This window comes from Arachis ipaensis, chromosome B01 (assembly GCF_000816755.2).
Source record: "Arachis ipaensis cultivar K30076 chromosome B01, Araip1.1, whole genome shotgun sequence".
Classification (NCBI taxonomy): Eukaryota; Viridiplantae; Streptophyta; class Magnoliopsida; order Fabales; family Fabaceae; genus Arachis; species Arachis ipaensis.
The window spans coordinates 51379639-51395195 of NC_029785.2; the positions used below are offsets into that span (position 1 = coordinate 51379639).

The 15557-nt window shown below is 37.3% G+C and overlaps 1 protein-coding gene across 10 annotated transcripts in view; it reads left to right on the top strand.

The window, feature by feature from the left end:
- Positions 1-158, top strand: part of LOC107630270 — a 12469-nt gene extending 12311 nt beyond the window's left edge. For all 10 annotated transcript variants that reach the window (XR_001618220.2, XR_002361286.1, XR_002361288.1 and 7 more), the window contains one exon: positions 149-158. The gene's annotated coding sequence lies outside the window, so the exon portion shown is untranslated. The remainder of the gene's footprint in view (positions 1-148) is intronic.

Here is a 15557-nt window from a genome sequence, read left to right on the forward strand (position 1 = left end):
GATCACCTGACACTGGTTCTGAAAAGATGCCAAGAGACCAACCTGGTTTTAAACTGGGAAAAATGTCACTTTATGGTGACTAAAGGAATTGTCCTTAGGCATAAAATTTCGAACAAGGGAATAGAGGTGGATCAAGCTAAAGTGGAAGTAATTGAAAAATTACCACCACCTACTAATGTTAAGGCAATCAGAAGCTTTTTGGGGCATGCAGGATTCTACAGGAGGTTTATAAAGGATTTTTCAAAAATCGCAAAACCCCTGAGCAATCTGCTAGCTGCTAACACGCCATTTGTGTTTGACACAGAGTGTCTGCAGGCGTTTGAAACTCTGAAAGCTAAGCTGGTCACAGCACCAGTTATTTCTGCACCAGACTGGACATTACCATTTGAACTAATGTGTGATGCCAGTGACCATGCCATTGGTGCAGTACTGAGACAGAGGCATGACAAGCTTCTGCATGTCATTTATTATGCCAGCCGCGTTTTAAATGATGCCCAAAAAAACTACACAACCACAGAAAAAGAATTGCTTGCAGTGGTTTATGCCATTGACAAGTTTAGATCATACTTAGTAGGATCCAAAGTGATTGTGTATACCGACCATGTTGCTCTTAAATATCTACTCACAAAGCAGGATTCAAAACCCAGGCTCATAAGATGGGTGTTGCTTCTGCAAGAGTTTGACATAGAAATAAAAGACAGAAAAGGGACAGAAAACCAAGTGACTGACCATCTGTCCTGGATAGAGCCAGTAGAAGGGGAGTCCTCTCCCTCTATTGAGATCTCTGAAACTTTTCCGGATGAGCATTGGTTTGCCATTCAAGAAACACCATGGTTTGCAAACATTGCAAACTATAAAGCTGCAAGGTTCATACCCAAGGAGTACAGCAGGCAACAAAAGAAAAAATTAATTACTGATGTAAAGTACTACTTGTGGGATAAACCCTATCTCTTTAAGAGATGTGCAGACGGAATAATCCGTAGGTGTGTGCCTAGAGAAGAAGCACAGAGGATCTTATGGCATTGGCATGGATCAAAATATGAAGGCCATTTCGGAGGTGAGCGAACAGCCACCAAGGTCCTCCAATGTGGCTTCTACTGGCCTACACTCTACAGAGATTCCTGAGAGTTTGTACGTAACTGTGACAGTTGCCAGAGAGCTGGTAATTTACCTCATAGTTACGCTATGCCTCAACAAGGAATCTTGGAGATTGAGTTGTTTGATGTATGGGGTATTGATTTCATGGGGCCTTTTCCACCATCATACTCAAACATTTATATTCTGGTGGCAGTTGACTATGTATCAAAATGGGTAGAGGCCATTGCTACACCCACCAATGATACTAAAACAGTGCTGAAGTTCCTCTAGAAACATATCTTCAGCAGGTTTGGTGTCCCTAGGGTACTAATCAGTGATGGGGGCACTCACTTCTGCAACAAACAGCTTTACTCTGCCATGGTCCGGTATGGAATTCGCCACAAGGTGGCGACTCCATATCATCCACAGACAAATGGGCAAGTTGAAGTTTCTAACAGAGAACTAAAAAGGGTCCTGGAACGGACTGTAAGTACCCGTAGAAAGGATTAGGCACGGAGCTTGGATGATGCTCTGTGGGCTTACAGAACAGCATTCAAGACTCCTATAGGGACCTCTCCGTACCAACTAGTGTATGGTAAGGCTTTTCACCTGCCCGTGGAACTGGAGCATAAGGCCTACTGGGCAACCAGATTCCTAAACTTTGATGCCAAATTAGCTGGAGAAAAAAGATTGCTCCAGCTGAATGAGCTAGAGGAATTCAGATTCACTGCTTTCGAAAATGCCAAGCTTTATAAAGAGAAATAAAAAAGGTGGCATGACAGAAAGCTATCATCTAGAATCTTTGAACCAGGACAAAAGGTTCTGGTGTTTAACTCTAGGCTCAAGCTATTCCCCGGGAAACTAAAATCCCGGTGGAGGGGACCATATATGATTACAAGTGTATCACCATATGGTTATGTGGAGCTTCAAGACATTGATTCTGATAAGAAGTTCATTGTTAATGGACAGAGAATCAAGCACTATCTTGAAGGTAATGTTGAGCAAGAGTGCTCAAGGCTAAAGCTAGATTAAAAGCTCAGCAAGGTCCAGCTAAAGACAATAAAGAAGAGCTTGCTGGGAGGCAACCCAGCCATTGGCAACATTTTTTCTGTTATTTTGCCCTATTCTTGATTTTATTTATTTATCTTTAAAGCATATAAGTTCAATGTTAATAAGGTAAAGAGTCAATTGCATAGGTTCACAGGGTTACAGAAGGATTCAGCACACAAAACAGAGAAAAAAAAGGGCTCGTTGGCAAGAAAACGCCAGTAAAGATAGCCATCTGGGCGTTAAACGCCAGAAAGAAGCACCTTCTGGGCGTTTAACGCCAGATTTACAGCATCCTGGGCGTTCAGAAAAACGCCCAGTGACAAAGGAGTTCCTGGCGTTCAACGCCAGAAAGAAGCAACAGCTGGGCGTTGAACGCCCAGGAGAAGCAGCATTTGGGCGTTAAACGCCCAAAACATGCAGCATTTGGGCGTTTAACGCCAGGATGGTGGGGAGGAGGTAAATTCGTTTTTGTTTCACATTTTTTATTTTAATTTTAATTTTCATGTTTCAATTCATGATTTCTTGCATAAACATGTTACAAGCCCTAATTTCTAAAAACCCTAATTTCTAAAAATCCTACTTTAAAAATATCAAATGTATCTTAATCCATAAACAAAAATTCTTTTTCAATCCAATCCAACTCTTTTTCAAATTTTCCAAAACAAATCTATCTCTTTTCCTTCTAAAATCTTTTCAACTCATCAATATCTTTTTCAAATCTCCACATTATCTTTTTCAAAATCCAAATTTATCTTTTTCAAATATCTTTCATATCTTTTCAATTTTAAATCATATCTTTTGAGTAAATAGTCAAATTGGTCCCCGAAAGATAGCCCGATCTTCAAACGAGTCCCCGTAAGAAAAAGATAATAAAATTTGTCCCCGAAAAATTTAAAATTGGTAACGTTAGTCCTTCCGTCAGTTGGATGATGACGTGTCACATTAAGTGCCACGTGGCATATGATGACGTGGATGGCTAATGCCATGTGTCACAAGATGATTGGTTGACATGTTAGATCGGTGACATGTGGCATGCCACATGTCAGGTCAGTGACACGTGGCATGCCACGTGGCACTTGACATGTAAAAAAGTTATTTATAATCAAAATAGTCCTTGAAAGTACAAACGTAAGTCATTTTCATCCCTAAAATTTTAAAAATTAATCAAATTAGTCCTTATATAATTTTTTTTATTTTTTCTTGATAATATTAAATTTAAAATATTTTTTGATACTACTAATTTTAATAGAAATGTAATTGACAATCAAAAAATTAGTAATTGTATCTTTTCTTCTTAAAAATTTGTTCAATAAAATTATATCTCTCCTTTAATTCTTGTCAAAATCTCTCTTATTCTTTTCTATTATAAAACCTTTTTCTTACATTATTACATTTTGTTGGAATATATATATACTCAAAATTGAAATGTAGGTATTTGTTAACCTAAACAAATTTATATGCTCAAAATTAAAATTTATGTATGTTAATCTAAATGAAAGTAATAACGTAATGAAAAAAAAGATGTATAAATTTTTATTAAATTTGTTTATATATATATATATATACTCAAAATTGAAATGTAGGTATTTGTTAACCTAAACAAAGTTATATGCTCAAAATCAAAATTTATGTATGTTAATCTAAATGAAAGTAATAACGTAATGAAAAAAAAGATGTATAAATTTTTATTAAATTTGTTTAGGTTAACATACATAAATTTTTATTTTGAGCATATAACTTTATTTAGGGTAACAAATACATACATTTCAATTTTGAGTGTATATATATATATATATGAATTTGGATCCTCTAAAGTTTGAATTTCACTTTAGAGAGTAAAGTGTGATCTTCTACCGTTGAATAGTTTCTCTTTCATACTTATTATTAGTTCCACCTATGAAATCAATGGTGAGAGATCACACTTTACTCTTTAAAGTGAAATTCAAACTTTAGAGGATCCAAATCCTATATATATATATATATATTCCAGCAAAATGTAATAATGTAAGAAAAAGGTTTTAGAATAGAAAAGAATAAGAGAGATTTTGACAAGAATTAGAGGAGAGAGATAATTTTATTGAACAAATTTTTAAGGAAAAAAGATACAATTACTAATTTTTTGATTGTCAATTACATTTCTATTAAAATTAGTAGTATCAAAAAATATTTTAAATTTAATATTATCAAGAAAAAATTAAAAAAATTATATAAGGACTAATTTGATTAATTTTTAAAATTTTAGGGATGAAAATGACTTACGTCTGAACTTTCAAGGACTATTTTGATTATAAATAACTTTTTTACATGTCAAGTGCCACGTGGCATGCCACGTGTCACTGACCTGACACGTGGCATTAGCCTTCCACGTCATCATCCAACTGACGGAAGGACTAACGTTACCAATTTTAAATTTTTCGGGGACAAATTTTATTATCTTTTTTTTTACGGGGACTTGTTTGAAGATCGGGCTATCTTTCGGGGACCAATTTGACTATTTACTCCACATCTTTTCATATCATACTTATTTTTTAAAAATCATATCTTCTATCTTATCTTTTTAAAATTTTCGAAAACCCACCCCCCTCCCTTTTAAATCCATATTCGGCCTCCCTCCTCTCATCCACCATTCGACACTAGCTCTCCTTCTATCCCTCTCCTTTCTTTTCTTTTGCTTGAGGACAAGCAAACCTCTAAGTTTGGTGTATTTATCCGTGATCACTAAACTATACCCACTAAGATCATGGCTCCTAAAGGAAAACAACCCACTCCAAGAGGCAAGAAAGAGAGTATTCCAAAACCACTTTGGAATCAAGGGAAGTTTTTAACCAAAGAACATTCAGACCATTACTACAAAATAATGGGTCTAAGATCAGTGATCCCGGAAGTCAAGTTCGATCTGAAAGAAGATGAATATCCGGAGATCCAAGAGCAGATTCGAAACAGGAACTGGGAAGTCCTAGCTAATCCTGAAACAAAAGTGGAAAGAAATATGGTTCAGGAGTTCTACGCTAATCTGTGGCAAACAGACAGGCAGAGAATATCTGGAACTGCCCTCTATGACTATCGGACTGTGGTCAGAGGAAAGATTGTTCACATCCACCCTGATAAAATCAGGGAGATCTTTAAGCTACCTCAGCTGAAAGATGACCCAGACAGCTCTGCAAAGATGCTGGAGTAAGGATGGGAATAACGGAGTACATCTCAGTGGAGCAACCAATCACTAAAACCACAATGGAAAAACAACAAATACAGGATGACCCCATCAAGAGAAGGGCGCAAGAATTTCTCCCGGAAGTCCCTCAATTTGAATATTGGGAACAGCTTGAAGCATCTGTTACCAAGTTGCAAGAATCTATGGATCAAATAAAGGAATAACAGCAAAATCAAAACAGTATGCTCTGCAAACTGCTCAGGGAACAAGAAGAGCAAGGGCGTGACTTAAAGGAACTGAAGCGTCAGAAGTTATCTCTTGAAGGACCAAGCACCCCACAGACTAGAGGAACATCCACATCCCAAACTCAAGGTTGTTGAGTTCTAATCTTAGCCTTAACTCTGTGATAATTGTTCTTATTTGAGTTTTACCTTAGAAGTTATAGTAGTAATTAGTAGTTATTTTATCTCCAATTAAGCTATAATTTATTTTTCTCATCATCATTAAACATGAATAAAATAGAAGATTTTCTATAGAATAAGGAGGCAATATTTTTTGAATTTTTAATAAAAGAAATTCTAATTATTTACATGTGGTGGCAATGCTTTCTGCCTTCTGAATGAATGCCTAAACAGAGCATATGTCTTTGGAATTTGATGTTCTTGAATGTTAAATATGTTGGCTCTTGAAAGAATGATGAACATGAGACATGTTATTGATAATCTGAAAAATCATAAAAATGATTCTTGAAGCAAGAAAAAGCAGTGAATACAAAGCTTACAAAAAAAATAAGAGAGAGAAAAAGCAAGCAGAAAAAGCCAATAGCCCTTAAAACCAAAAGGCAAGGGTAATAAAAAGGATCTAAGGCTTTGAGCATCAGTGAATAGGAGGGCCTAAGGGAATCAAATCCTGGTCTAAGCGGCTAAACTAAGCTGTCCCTAACCATGTGCTTGTGGCGTGAAGGTGTCAAGTGAAAACTTGAGACTGAGCGGTTAAAGTCAAGGTCCAAAGCAAAAAGAAGAGTGTGCTTAAGAACCCTGGACACCTCTAATTGGGGACTTTAGCAAAGCTGAGTCACAATCTGAAAAGGTTCACCCAATTATGTGTTTGTGGAATTTATGTATCCGGTGGTAATACTGGAAAACAAAGTGCTTAGGGCCACGGCCAAGACTCATAAAGTAACTGTGTTCAAGAATCAACATACTGAACTAGGAGAATCAATAACATTATCTGAATTCCAAGTTCCTATAGATGCCATTCATTCTGAGCTTCAATGGATAAAGTGAGATGCCAAAACTGTTCGGAAGCAAAAAGCTACTAGTCCCGCTCATCTAATTAGAATCTGAGCTTCACTCAAGAACTCTGAGATATTATTGCTTCGTGACTTATTTGTATTCTATTTTATTTGTCTAGTTGCTTGGGGACAAGCAACAGTTTAAGTTTGGTGTTGTGATGAGCGGATATTTTATACGCTTTTTGGGGTTAATTTCATATAGTTTTTAGTATGATTTGATTAGTTTTTAGTATATTTTCATTAGTTTTTAGGAAAAATTTATATTTCTGGACTTTACTATGAGTTTGTGTGTTTTTCTATAATTTCAGGTATTTTCTGGCTGAAATTGAAGGAGCTGAGCAAAAGTCTGATTCAGGCTGAAAAAGGACTGCTAATGCTGTTGGATTCTGACCTCTCAGCACTTGGAATGGATTTTCTGGAGCTACAGAAGTCCAATTGGTGCGCTTCTAATTGCGTTGGAAAGTAGACATCCAGAGCTTTCCAAAAATATATAATAATCCATACTTTGATTAAGGATAGACGATGTAAACTGGCGTTTAACGCCAGTTCCATGTTGCAGTCTAGCGTCCAGCGCCAGAAACAAGTTACAAGTTGGAGTTCAACGCCAGAAACAAAACAGCCCAGGCACGTGAGAAGCTTAAGTCTCAGCCCCAGCACATACCAAGTGGGCCCCAGAAGTGGATTTCTGCACTATCTATCATAGTTTACTCATTTGCTGTAAACCTAGGTTACTAGTTTAGTATTTAAACAACTTTTAGAGATTTATTTTGCACCTCATGACATTTTAGATCTGAACTTTGTACTCTTTGACGGCATGAGTCTCTAAACTCCATTGTTGGGGGTGAGGAGCTCTGCTGCGTCTCGATGAATTAATGCAATTATTTCTGTTTTCTATTCAAACATGCTTGTTCCTATCTAAGATGTTCATTCGCGCTTCAATATGATGGATGTGATGATTCGTGACACTCATCACCATCCTCAACCTATGAACATGTGCCTAACAACCACCTCTGTTCTACCTTCGATTGAATGAGTATCTCTTGGATTCCTTAATCAGATTCTTCGTGGTATAAGCTAGAATCCGTTGGCAGCATTCTTGAGAATTCGGAAAGTCTAAACCTTGTCTGTGGTATTCCGAGTAGGATTTAGGGATTGAATGACTGTGACGAGCTTCAAACTCACAAGGGTTGGGCGTAGTGATAGACGCAAAAGGATCAATGGATCCTATTCCAGCATGAGTGAGAACCGACAGATGATTAGCCGTGCAGTGATAGCGCACCTGGACCTTTTTCACTGAGAGGACGGATGGTAGCCATTGACAACGGTGATCCACCAACACACAGCTTGCCATAGGAGGAACCTTGCGTGCGTGAAGAAGAAGACAGGGAGAAAGCAAAGATTCAGACGACAAAGCATCTCCAAAACTCCAACATATTCTCCATTACTGCATAACAAGTATCTATTTCATGCTCTCTTATTTTTCGCAATTCAAACTGATAAATATAATTGATATCCTGACTAAGAGTTACAAGATAACCATAGATTGCTTCAAGCCAACAATCTCCGTGGGATTCGACCCTTACTCACGTAAGGTATTACTTGGACGACCCAGTGCACTTGCTGGTTAGTGGTACGAGTTGTGAAAAGTATGATTCACAATTCGTGCACCAAGCAGCTTGAGCTGACTTCAAAGTTTTTACCTCATCCTCTAGGGAAGTCTGCTTGGCCTGAAGAGTAGTAGCCGAGTTATTGAAATCCTTAACTTGATTGGTGGCCTCAAAAATCAACTTATCCATGGTAAGAAATTCTGAGTGAAGATTCATAATCTCCACCTTAGCGTCTCGAACGTAGGCCGCGGAATGCAAGTAATGAGCAGATATTTTATACGCTTTTTGACTTTGTTTCGTTAGTATTTTTAGTACATTTGATTAAGTTTTATTATGTTTTAGTAGGTTTTAGTGCAAAAATAACTTTTTGGATGCTACTTTGAGTTTTTGTGGTTTTCTTATGATTTTAGGTGATTTTTTCGTGAATCTAGCAAATTTCAAAAAAGTCTAATTCAGAGGCAAAGAAAGGATTGCAGATGTTGTCAACTCCTGAACTTCGTGCATTGGGACAAGCTTTCTGGATCTATAGAGGTCCAAATGACACGCTCTTAATGGTATTGGAAAGCTAACTTTCAGGGCTTTCCAACAATATATAATAGTCTATACTTGTCTTTGGAAATGAAGGACCAAAACGGGCGTTGAACGCCCAAATCATCCCCTGCCCGGCGTTCAATGCCCCGAAAGGAGCAAGCTCGGTGTTGAATGCCCAAAATTGACCAAATCCGACGTTCAATGCCCCAAGAGGAGTCCAAGCATGTGAATTCACCCCAAGCTCAGCCCAAACACTCACCAAGTGGGCCCAAAAGTGGATTTTCGCACCCTTTAGCTTAGTTTCTCACATTTTTGTAATTTTTAATTAGTAGTAACATCTTTTAGGTCTAGTATTTGATTATAAATAAGAAACTTCCTTCCTCCTGAGGATTATTCCTCCCAGGAGGGGAGAAGCATAGACACATTACTTCTATTACTTCTGTAAAGTATGAGCAACTAAACCTCCTAAGTTAGGGTTAGGAGCACTGCTGATTCTCATGGATTAATAATATTATTGTTTCTACTTCAATATCTCTTCAATCTCAATGAATTAGGGGTAAACTGTGACATTCATCCTTGTTCTACATGGGTTCCATGCGAGTCCTGACCCAGATAGCATTGAACTAAAGCTAGAGAATGCATTGCAGATTCCAAGAGAGTACCTGGGCAACTTTGTATATGTAACATGCAATCCCGTTGACCGTGGGTTACTGAGGTCTCTGTGGCGCTAAGGCTAGAGTTAGAAAAGCAGCATTCCCTGATCCGAAAAATCCGACCTTGTCTGTGGCATTTTGAGTAGGATCGTGAAGGGGAGTGGATTTCTTAGAGCTTCATCTTTGGCTACAGTGAGAAGCCATGAGTTAACATGATGAGAGGACATGAGTTACTCAGATATGGTGGATTGCTGTGGTTTAAAAGAGGTTCACTTGATGAGAGGACATGAGTTAATCACTTACGACTGCCATTGAATGAATCATTCGCTATTGAAGTAGACAATAAGAAAAGTTAATCCGGAAAGAATACGCATCTCTAAAGCCTTAACTGAATCTCTATCACTGTCTTTACACCAACCTGGTATTTCGTTTCCTATAATTTTCGTTTATGCTTTTAAACAAACAACCATCTTTTCTAATCGCCTGACTATGATTTACAAGATAGCCACTGCTTGCTCAATCCGACAATCTCCGTGGGATTCAACCCTCACTCACCTGAGGTATTACTTGGACGGCCCGGTGTATTTGCCGGTTCATCTATGCAAAACTTGCGGAGTTCAATTTCGCGCACTAAGTTTTTGGCGCCGTTGATGGGGATTGTTCGAGATTGACAAACTACCGGACTATCTTGTTGCTTAGATTATGTACTTTTTATGGTTTATTTGCTCTTTTAATTGTGTTTCTTGTTTTCTTTTTCAAAAACTTTTCAAAACCTTTTCTTTTCTTTAGTAATCCTTATCTTTTGTTTGAGTCTTGTGTCCGTTTTTAAGTTTGGTATTTCTTTTTTGTGTTCATCCTTTTCTTTAAATGTTCGAAATTGTTCTTGTTTTCTTTCTTGATGTTCAAAATTTTCTTGATAATTTTTCTTGTTTGATTTCAAAATCTTTAAGTTTGGTGTCTTTTTGGTGTTTCTTGGTTTCTCTTTTCTTTAGTTTTTCGAAAATTTTCCTTGAGTGTTCTTTATAGTATTCGAACTGTTCTTGTTATTTTCTTTTGTTTGATCTTAAAATTTTTAAGTTTGGCGTCCTTTTGTGTTTTTCTTTCCAAACTTTTGAAATCCCAGTTAATTGATTTCTAAATTTTTAAGTTTGGTGTCTTTTAGGTAGTGTTTGTTTTGAGGTACTGAGACAAAGACTAAGAGACTGAGACTCAGTATCATGTTTGTTGGTTCAGAGACTGGTACTAAAATTTCTGTCTCTGTCTCTAAAATTTTAGTATTTCAGTACCTCCAAAAAGTGGGGACACAGAGGACTAAAATTTTTACAGATGGAGACTGAAACTTTAATAATATTTTATACCTAAAATACCTTCATTTCAATTAATTAATTCCAATTTTATATTTTGTACAAATTAAATTAGAATTTCATTATTGTTTTAATTTCTATCTCCCACTTTGCACTAAACAGAATACTGAGATTTATTTCAATCTCTGTCTCTGAGTCTCTGTCTCTCAGTCTCAGTCTTTCCATCTCTGTCTCTCCACCAAACGCTACCTTAGTGTTTGTCTTTTTAATTTTTTAAAATTCAAAAATTCAAAATTCAAATTTTAAACTTTCTTGTTATCTTTTCAAATCTTTGTCTTATCTTTTTCTTTAAAATTCAAAATGTTATCTTATCTTGTTCTAAATTCAAATTTTAAAATTCAAATTTCAAATCCTTATCTTACCTTAATTCAAGTTCAATTTTCAAACTTCAAGATTTCAAAATTCAAATTTTCAAAATTCAAAATTTTCAAAATTCAATTTTCAAATTTTAAAAATCAAATCTTTCAAATCTTATCTTTCCTAATCTGTGTTTGACTTTTTTTTTCCAATTTTAATTTTCAAGATATTCTTTTGACTTTTCCTTTTTAAATTTCAAATTTTCAAAATCAAATTTTTTATTTTATTTTCAAATCTTGTTAGTTAGTTAGTTATTTGTGTTATCTTATTCTTTCTTTTATTCTTCTTTCTCTTTCCTTTTTTTCAAAACCTTCTAACTACTCTCTCTCTCATCCTTTTTTTCCGAAAATTTCTAATTCCTTCTCTCTCTTCTCTTTTTAATTTCAAAACTTAAAAAAAAATTCAGATCTTCTGTCTTAATTTTAAAATCTTATCTTATCTTGTTGACTTTTTCTTTTTATTCTTCTCCTTTTCCTTTTTCTTTTGACTCTTTCTATTTAAATTTCAAAAATTTTCAAAATCAAATCTTCTATCTTATTTTCAAATATTTTTAATTAATTGTTTGCTTTATCTTATTTTAATTTTAAGTTTGGTGTTTCTCTGGTCTTTCTTTCTTTTAATTTCAAAATCTTTAATTGATTTTTTCTTTCTAATTTTAGAAATTTCTAATTATTTCTTTTCCATTTTTCCTTTATTTTCAAAAAAAAATTCTTTTCTTGTTTCTTTGGGATATCTCACTTGGAGTTCTTTAGACTTTGACATAAAGACTCCCACTTTTTATTATCTCTTGTTTGTGCAGGAACACTGAAATCACTATGGATCTAATTGGAAATGCACAACTCAGAAGAACTTTGGGGTCTTATACAGCCCTCACTCTTGACTTCTATGGAAGCAGCATCAATATACCTCCTATTGGAGTAGCTCATTTGGAGCTCAACCCACAGCTAATCACTCTAGTGCAGCAAAACTACCAGTTTCAGGGACTTCCACAAGAAGAACCCATAGAATTCCTTACTGAATTCTTGCAGATAGCTGACATAGTAAGAACGAATGGAGTAGACCAGGATGTCTATAGGCTGCTACTTTTTTCATTTGCTGTAAAAGGCCAAGCAAAGAGGTGGTTGGATAATCAGCCCAAATCAAGCTTGAAAATATGGAATAAGCTGGTGGACAAGTTTTTGAACCACTACTTCCCCCCAAAAGAAGCTAACCAAGTTAAGACTGGACAGTCAAAGCTTCAAACAAGAAGAGAATGAGTCTCTTTATGATGCTTGGGTGAGATACAAGCTGATGCTGAGAAGATGCCCCATTAAAATATTTTCAGAATGGGTAAAGCTGTATATCTTCTATTACGGACTCATAGATATAGCTAAGATGTCCTTGGATCATTCTGCAGGTGGTTCAATCCACATGAGAAAGACAATTGAGAAAGCTCACGAGCTCATTGAAACAGTTGCCAGTAATCAGCATCTGTACTCATTTAATGATACTCCAATGAAAGGAGAGGTTAAGACAGTGTCCACTAAATCAGACCCTCCTGAGCAAAGTGAGTTATTAACTGATGAGCGGATAATTTATACGCTTTTTGGCATTGTTTTTACATAGTTTTTAGTATGATTTAGTTATTTTTTTAATATATTTTTATTAGTTTTTAATTAAAATCAAATTTCTGGACTTTACTATGAGTTTGTATGTTTTTCTGTGATTTTAGGTAATTTCTGGCTGAAATTGAGGGTCCTGAGCAAAAATCTGATTCAGAGGTTGACAAAGGACTGCTGATGTTATTGGATTCTGACCTCCCTGCACTCAAAGTGGATTTTCTGGAGCTACAAGAGTTCAAATAGCGCGCTCTCAAATGCGTTGGAAAGTAGACATCCAGGGCTTTCCAGCAATATATAATAGTCCATACTTTACCCAAGTTTAGACGATGCAAACTGGCGTTCAACGCTAGCTTCCTGCCCTATTCTGGAGTCAAACGCCCAAAACAGGTTGCAAAGTGGAGTTAAACGCCAGAAACAGGTTACAAACTGGCGTTCAACTCTAAGAGAAGCCTCTACACATGTAAAGCTCAATGCTCAGCCCAAGCACACACCAAGTGGGCCCCAGAAGTGGATTTATGCCTCATTTACTCATTTCTGTAAACCCTAGTAACTAGTTTAGCATAAATAGGACTTTTTACTATTGTATTTACATCTTTTAGTTTTATCTTTGGATTATCCTTTGTTCATCTTTGGATTTTTAGTCCCTAGACCTTAGGGGCTGGCCATTCGGCCATGCCTGGACCTTGTTCTTATGTATTTTCAACGATAGAGTTTCTACACACCATAGATTAAGGTGTGGAGCTCTGCTGTTCCTCATGAATTAATGCAAAGTACTATTATTTTTCTATTCAATTCAAGCCTATTTCTTCTCTAAGATATTCATTCGCACACAAGAACATGATGAATGCGATGATTATGTGACGCTCATCACCATTCTCACCTATGAACGCGTGCTTGACAAACACTTCCGTTCTACATGCAAACAAGCTTGAATGCGTATCTCTTACCCTACTGATCGTGAGATCAGAGTCTTCGTGGTATAGGCTAGAATTATTGGTGGCCATTCTTGAGGTCCGGAAAGTCTAAACCTTGTCTGTGGTATTCCGAGTAGGATCCGGGAAGGGATGGCTGTGACGAGCTTCAAACTCGCGAGTGCTGGGCGTAGTGACAAACGCAAAAGAATGATTGAATCCTATTCCAGTTTGATCGAGAACTGACAAATGATTAGCCATGCAGTGACAGCGCATTGGACCATTTTCACTGAGAGGACGGGATGTAGCCATTGACAACGGTGATGCCCAACATACAGCTTGCCATAGAAAGGAGTATGAAGGATTGGATGAAAGCAGTAGGAAAGCAGAGATTTAGAAGGAACAAAGCATCTCTATACGCTTATCTGAAATTCTCACCAATGAATTACATAAGTATTTCTATCCTATTTATATTTTAATTATCAATTTACCATAACCATTTAAATCCGCCTGACTGAGATTTACAAGATGACCATAGCTTGCTTCAAGCCGACAATCTCCGTGGGATCGACCCTTACTCACGTAAAGTTTATTACTTGGACGACCCAGTGCACTTGCTGGTTAGTTGTGTGAAGTTGTGACAAAGTGTGTGAATTACGTTCTGAGCACCAAGTTTTTGGCACCGCTGTTAAGGATCACAATTTTGTGCACCATTAACCCAGCAACTCCACTCTCTTACACAGCAGTTGCTAAGTTTGCAAGAAGAAGTGCATAAGACCCGAGCCTCCATCAAGAATATGGAAGCACGGTTGAACCAAGCTAAACAGCACTTGTCTGAACAGATAAGAGAAGAATGCCAAGCTCTTCAATTAAAGAGTACCCTGAACACCCAGCCTCATAACAGTAAGAGGTAGGGAGAAGAGCTGGCAGAAGATGAACAACCTGTAGTTCAAGGCACTCATGAGAGTGCTAAATTCCCATAAGGGGGTAGCCCAGGCGTCCAATGCCGAGAAGGGGGCAGCCCAGGCATTGAACGCCAGTCCAAGGGAGGCCAGACATGTGTAAGTGCTGAGAACACCTCTGCTAAGCAAGCTGGTAGCCCTTCTATAGGCACTATAGATACTCACCCTGTACCACTCATGGCCCTTGAGTACAAGGCCAAGTTACCATACCCTCTAAGACTCCAGAAAGCAGAAAAAGATAAGCAATTTGCCAAATTCTTAGAAGCTTTCAAGAAGCTGGAGATCAAAATCCCCTTTGCAGAGGCTCTTGAATAAATGCCTTCATATGCTATGTTTATGAAGGAAATACTGAATAACAAAAGTGATTGGAGGGAAGTAAAGATAGTGGTGCTTACTAAGGAGTGCAGTGCAATCATTCAGAGAAACTTTCCTCAGAAACTTCAGAGACCCCCTAACACTCTTCCCAGAGACACAGAGGTGAATTCAAGAGAAGAGTGTCAGGCCCTCATTAGTACCAAGGAGGCTGAGCCTAAGGGGGTATGCACTGTTGAGGAACTAAATGAAGAAGAGGCTCAAGAAGAGGCTGGAAGCACACTATTACACGCCCCTCTTATGGGAAGAAAGCCTGAAGTACCACACCCTCAGAAGCCCCAAAAGGAGACCATGGACGAGCACTGCTCACAGTCCTTGGAAGGCTTTAAGAAGTTGCAAATCAATACTTCTTTTGTTGAGGTTTTGGAGCAATGGCCTCTCTCTATTGGAAGAAACCTCTCTGATGTTGAGAGTGGCAAATTGGTGCTGAGGTTACAGAAGGATTACATGATTATCAAGGTCCTTAAACCTCCACTACCCCCTGACAAAGGAGGTACTTCCATGCAGAGTACAACACCTCCCTTGGTGAAAACTCATACAGTTTCCCCAGACATCAAACCTAAGTTTGGTGTTGGGCAGTCACCGCCCACTAAGGAGAAAGATCCCAAGAGGAAGATGCATAGGGGA